Here is a 6,848-nt window from a genome sequence, read left to right as displayed (position 1 = left end):
TGAAATAGAGGCCAGCTGACAGTGCCCACAGAAGAGAGTAGAGGGAATTTAAGGGGACAGTGAGAAGGGTTCACAGGAACAAACTTAAAGGACACATGGTCATAAACTAAGGGGAGGGTGGTAATGGGAAGGAAGTGGGGAGGGGGGGAGGGGGGGACTGGATTGGGAGTAAAAAGGATAAAACTGTATTTGAACAGTGATTAAAATAAAAAAAAAGAAATGGTTGGAATATGTGTACTTTTATGGACAGGTAGATCATATAACACCCAGTGTATGACAGTCCCTTGATATACCACAGTTGTGCATGCCTTCACTACCAGGAACAGTAGCTGTCTAGGGGATGCTTTTCTAAAGGAGAATAATTTTCAATATAAAAGTGAAAGACAAATACCATATGATCTCACCTTTAATAGGAACCTAAACAACAAAACAAAGAAACAAGCAAAATATAGTCAAAGACACTGAAATAGATGACAGGCTGACAGTGACCAGAGGGGAGAGGGGAGGGAATTTCAGGGGACAATGGGAAGGGTCTACAGGAACAAATTTAAAGGACACATGGACAAAATCTAGGGCAGGTGGAAATGGGAGGAAAGTGGGGAGGGTTGGGTGGGTGGGCTGGATTGGGAGTAAAAGGGAGAAAACTGTACTTGAACAATGATTAAAATAAAAAAAAGAGAGAGAGAGATTTTACTCTCAAATCCAAAAGACTCATGCTATGATTCTCCTGGGACTTGCAACAGATCTTCCAATATCACTGGGCCTGTTGGGACATAAGATTCCTGAGGCAAAGCCTGCAGAACTTATTCTTTTAAAAAATTCTCACCCAAGGATATGCTTCTATTAATTTGAGAGAGAGAGAGAGAGAGAGAGAGAGAGAGAGAGAGAGAGAGAGAGAGAGAGAGAGAGAGAATGAAAGAGAAAAAAACATTGATGTGAAAGAGAAACATCAATTGGTTGCCTCGCATATGTTCTCCAAAAGGGGGTCGAACTGATGACTTAACTACATATCCTGACTGGGGATCAAACCCACCACCTTTTGGTGTATGGAGGAAACTCCAACCAACTGAGCCACCTGTCCAGTGTTTGTTCCAGTTCTTTGAAAATTTTCTTATTGCTTGGCTGGTTGGTTTTGCCCTGGTCCTTATTCAAGTTATCTGTTGTATTGGTTACTGGGTAAGTAAGTCAAAACAGCATGCCCAAATATAGAATATATTGCCTCTAAACTACAAACAGGGCTACCAAGTATTGTATTTTTTATATATGGTGGTCAAAGCAAGATGTACAAATACATCTCTTACTTTAGACCAGGCATCAAAGCATGCCAAAGAATCTTCACTATATGGTAAGTCCCTGAATCGCTTAATCCTTGGCATACGTAAAACTAAGTAAGGCATTTGGGATGCGCCCAACTTCCTTTATACTGTGTCCAATTATTTTAATTTCATCAACCAATAGACCTCTATAATGTTCTTTTGGTTATCAATACAATCCAGTCTCTTCTAGGCCTACTTTGTCCACTAGAAACACAATGTAAAAAGTACATGCAAGCCACATTTCCCACTTTAAATATTTTTAAATAAATGAGGGAAACTAATAATATATTTAATTTAGCTCAATGCATTAAAATATTATCACTTCAACATGTAACTCATATATTAATAACCCATTTTAGTTTGTTACACTAAGACTTAAAAACCTAGTATGTACTTTATTCTCACAACACATCTCTATTTGTGCCAGCCACTTCATCGGTGGCCAATAGCCACCATATGTAGCTAGAGGCTACCAAACTGGCCAGTGCAACTTCAGGCTATATTATAACAAAGAGCAGAGGAGTTGATAAAGGCCTTACTTTTTTAGGTTTCTTATGTGATGTTTCTGATTACCTATGCTGATGTCCACAGGGAAAACACTGATAATAAATAGCTGTCAGGGGCTTTGATTATTTCTGCAATAAGGACTTAACATCTTTAACTACAGATGTGATTGCATCATCACCTGATAAATTTTGCAGCAATATACAATAGAATCTGTCCCCACAATCCATGGCTTTGCATTGTCTAAAAATAAAAATTAAATAGAGATATAATAGGAATAACTACTCTTACACCTCCCAATTTTTTGATGGTTGCAAAAATTTGTGTAGTTTTCTTAGTAATGTGGCATTGCTTTTGGTTTACTATTTTGTCAATTATTCTGTTACTAAGTATGTCTATTCTCACTATGCATTTGGAGATTGGGGAAGTAACCACAGGATGGGTCCATCTATACTCTTACTGGGCTCTCTCTGAGATAAACCCATGCCAACACCCCATCTATCATTCAGCTTCTATAAACTCCCATTTTGACCAATATACTACAGGGATATTTCTAGTTTCTGGATTTGACAACTTAAATCCAGTAATAATAATTCTTAGAAAATCTAGATACATACTTCCTTTTTCTTAGGGCAATCACCCTGATAAATGGCCAAGGTCTCTCTAAAGAAGTCTTGAAAGAAGAATCACCATATACAGAGTCCTATCTCAATTGGGCCTTCCATTAAAAGGTTTCCTATCCAAGAACAGATCTGAGAACTAGATAAGTTGTCATAAATCCCCACAACTAATTCTACAAGGGGGGAGCCACATTGGGTAAGGTTATCTTCCTATATTTTTTTCTACACTTGATCTTAGCCAAAAGACTGAGAAGCGATCCCATATTTTTTTCTAAGTGTTCTTTACCTTTAATTTCTTTTTCTTATTATCTTTTATTTTTAAAAATATAATTTGGTTCATTTTATTCAGAGTGGAATTATTTTGAATAGGAAAGTTCTTCCTGGATCAGTAATAGTGGGGTTTCCCACTATTAGGAAAGAGTCTTAGATTTCAAGGCTTTAGGAAAGAGTCTTAGATTTCAAGGCTTTTAATTTTAGGGCTCTCAAGAACTCTACCTGGTACACAGTAAAGGTCTTTATGACACAGTGGACCTATGGCAGTGAATGAGGTATCTAGGCCACCAAGAGCAGCAGTAGCATAGCTGCTCCCTATGTGGAGCCTTCTCTCCCCTCCTGTGCCTCAACAACAGACTGCTTCCTACAAATATGGTGTTTCTGCCTCATATCTTTCTTTTCTTTTTTTGTAATCCTTGCTCGAGGACATGCTTATTGATTTTAGTGATGGGGGAAAGAGGGAGAGAAACATTGATGTGAAAGAGAAACATCCATCAATTGCACCTTGTACAAAATCCACAACCTAGGCCTATGCCCTGACCAAGAATTGAACCCACAACCTTTCAGGTTTACAGGACAGCACTCCAAATGAACAGCCATACAAGCCAGGGCTCTACTTGATTTTTTCTTCAGTCCTCTTTACCAAAATGTGTCCCCCAAAAGATTTCATAGCCAGTTTGGTTAGTATACCAAGTTTCTATTGCCTCAAACAACGAATTTGTTTTTCTTTTAGAATATGACACTTGCTTTGGAAAACTGAGTGGAGAGCTGTGCTTGGGGAATTTCATCTTACATTTTCAGCCTAGGTCATCTTCTCTCTCAGTCTCTGTTGGCCTCCTTTTCTACTTATAGTCTTTCCTCAATCTTGCAATTTGGGTTTACACATTTTCCATTTTAATAGAGTATGGAGGTTGACTTTTCTTTGTAGTTACTGGTAATTTATAAAGTTAGAAAGAGGCAGTGACATCTGTATGTGTCCATTTTAGTATTGGGACTATAGACTGGGAAATCCTGATTGTGTTGACTGAAGAGAACAGATAGTGTGCTGAAATTTCAAAATAGGGAGAGTGAGAATCCATAGAGCCAGAAGGAGGCAGAAGGGAAAAGGGTCTAAAACAAGTTTAGAGTAATGTCTTCCCACATCTTTCCCACATAAAGCTTGTCAGAATTTGTGAAACATACTGGAACAAATGTACAAAGCTGCTTACATCTAGAGAACACCAGCCTAAGGGCTCTAGCCCCAAGCTGTCTTATAATTGAGGAGATCAATATCTCAACATCTTGTGACCATTTCCAACATAACAATTTGCACTAGTGAGGAGGCACTAGAAGAGCAGAAGATTAGATTTGATGAGAAATGTAATATAGATTCCTCTTATTTGGGACATAAGAATAGGAAAAATAATAAAATATATAAATTTTATGGCGGAGAGGAGACATACAATGCTAAATGATAATTACAAGATTAGTTGAAATGAACTCATCAGACCCCACAAATATTGTGAAAAAAAACTGATTATAATTGTTACATAGTAATTATAAAATAACATGAAGAAGTAATCTCTCAACTTTGGGTTTATTCTGTCATGGGAATGCCAACATAATTTTAAATTTTGTAAGAAATTTAGGTTATTTCTTTAGCATGTCATTTTTCCAATTTTCTACCTAAAAATGGATTTTTAGGTTAGTGTTTTTAGCTAATTTATTCAGATAATCACTCTCCCTTGCACATGTGTAGGTGGACACATGGGTGAATGTGTGGGTGACATTAAAAGAGACCGGGTGGAAGGAAAAATCAGGAGGCCAACCCTTTGTTGCCAACCACTACACCATTTGGAGAGTGTCAAAGACCAGAGAGAAAATGATAGATGTGTTATCTCATCCAGCTTCTCTTTACCCACCATGATCTGCTACCCAGTATGATGTTGAGAGTCACAGAGCACACAGAGGAGGAAACGTGGAATGGGGAGAAGAAACATATTAACCATAATTGCTTCCTGTCTGGATAACTTCAGCTTTTCCAAGGGAGCTTCAGATAGAGAGATAATAAGTAGAATAGTATAACTTCATTTTTTTCACCAAAGCTATTTTCCTTAGAAAAGTCTAGCCTATTGGAATTCTATTCGTATTTGTCATACAATTTAAATAGGAACCTATCTTTAGTCTCAGATTATGGTATAATAATTCCTACTCATTAGATACCAGTGGACATAATCATTGTTTTGAGTGAATTCTCATCATATTTTCCACCATACTATTATTATTAAAGCAATATTTTATGCATCACGCTTACCTTCATTCTTTTTGGTTTGATCTTTTAGTTTGCAAATTAGTAAGCAATGTAATGTTTTAACTGTGAGAGTTAATATAAATATTTTATTGCACATATTTTGTGAGCCAAAGAGGAAAAACAAAAAAAGGTGATGCAACTGGCAACTTCAGTTAAAAAACAATCTGAGGTGTGCAGCCTGGCAGGAACCTCGGCAGGCGACAAGGGGCAAGGAGCAAGCAGGGGCCGTTAGCCAACTCCAGGGGGGCCATGAAGCCTTAGGGAGGAGCATCAAGCCATCTTTTCAGAAGTCCAGAAGAAGGTGTTCTTTCAGGTCTACCCAACAGGATAGCATTGAATATTTTTGGACCAACTGAAGAACCTCAAAACATTCCTAAGAGAAACAACTGCCCCGGGGGGAAAGGAAGTGGTATCTTTGAGGAATCAACACCTGTGCATACTTGACAGCCTCTGAACCCATCTGGTGGGAAGACTAGTGACATTTTTGAGGTCGCCAGTGACAGCCACTTTACCCTTGGCACACCCAAACAAACCAAAGGACCATGTGCTCTTATGTGAAGAAGACCCAAAATTGGACCTTAAAGCCTCAAGGAGCACCTTGCCCAGAAAAGAGCCAGGTGAGAAAGGTGGCCTGAGAGAAGCAGACCATGACTGGGGGCCCCAGCCCCAGCTCACCCCATGCTCTGGGTTGGCAGCCATGAATCCAAGTTGGGCCCATGGCCTGGATCTCACAACAAAGTTCTGAATCCACATGGAGGCCAATCCAGCATCTCCTTTTACTAGAGAAGCTATTACTTCCCCTGTAGCTAGAGAAGAGACTCAAAAGATAGGATTTGAAATATAGTTTCCTTTAGCCCAAAGGAACGAGAGTTGGGAGAGGGTCTGTTGCATATCTGAAGCTACTGCTCAGGTTCCATTGCCACTATGAGAACTGCAGAGGACCTCATCTTCCAGACTATGGAGAAACATATCTTTGCGGGGAAAATGTGACTCCTTGGTGAACACTCATTTGTAATTTTGGATGTGAGAGGAACTCTCAGGTGGGCTAGGTGGGGAGCTGATGCAAGGTGATGGGAACCTGATGAAGTAGAATCTTCCACGTCCTTGTTGTATCAGCAACCTGACAACCAATTGGGTATCTAGATATCACCTAACATAGTAGTAGAGTTTAAAGTCTTAGAAAGAAATCCAAAAACAATGCTGGGCATAAGCCAAAATACTAGTCTCCATTCTAAGGACTCCTACTGTTCAACCTCAAGGCCTCCTTTGCTCTCAGGCACAGTGTATTCTGCAGTCTTTTCTTGAAACATCTTGATTGCTTTTCCTCTGCAACTGTCAAAAGAAGTTGTTCTAAGTCTTATATTTTATGTAGAGATTTTTACCCTGATCCTATGTGGTGATCTGACAGGAATCTCTGCCTTTCACTCATGAGGGACTGGTCTTAGTCTATTCACAGACTGTTTTTTTTTTTAAGATTTTATTTATTTATTTTTAGAGAGGTAAAGGGAGGGAGAAAGAGAGAGAAAGAAACATCAATGTGTGGTTTCCTCTCATGTGGCCCCCAATGGGGACCTGGCCCACAACCCAGGCATGTGCCCTGACTGGGAATCGAACCTGCAATGCTTTGATTCACAGCCCGCACTCATTCCACTGAGCTACACCAGCCAGGGCTGTGACAGACTGGCTTTGCTTGTCAATGGTTTCTTTTTTTTCTCTCTTACCCCTAAGTCCTGCCTTTTCTCTTCACCAGTGATGTGAGCAGTTCCTCTATCTGCAAGGCCCATTGACTTTAGGGAGTCTAAAACCATCCAGATGCATCCAGGTAATTGGGTCACTTAAATTCTT

At 39.4% G+C, this 6,848-nt stretch overlaps 1 pseudogene; it reads left to right on the top strand.

Annotated features, from left to right (window-relative positions):
• The first annotated feature begins 1,321 nt into the window (after positions 1-1,321).
• On the top strand, positions 1,322-5,786 carry LOC123833230 (annotated as a pseudogene).
• Positions 5,787-6,848: the final 1,062 nt, after the last annotated feature.

This window comes from Phyllostomus hastatus, unplaced genomic scaffold (assembly GCF_019186645.2).
Source record: "Phyllostomus hastatus isolate PE091 unplaced genomic scaffold, TTU_PhHast_1.1 phas_scaffold_21, whole genome shotgun sequence".
Lineage (NCBI taxonomy): Eukaryota > Metazoa > Chordata > Mammalia > Chiroptera > Phyllostomidae > Phyllostomus > Phyllostomus hastatus.
This window is presented reverse-complemented; position numbering and strand designations above follow the sequence as displayed.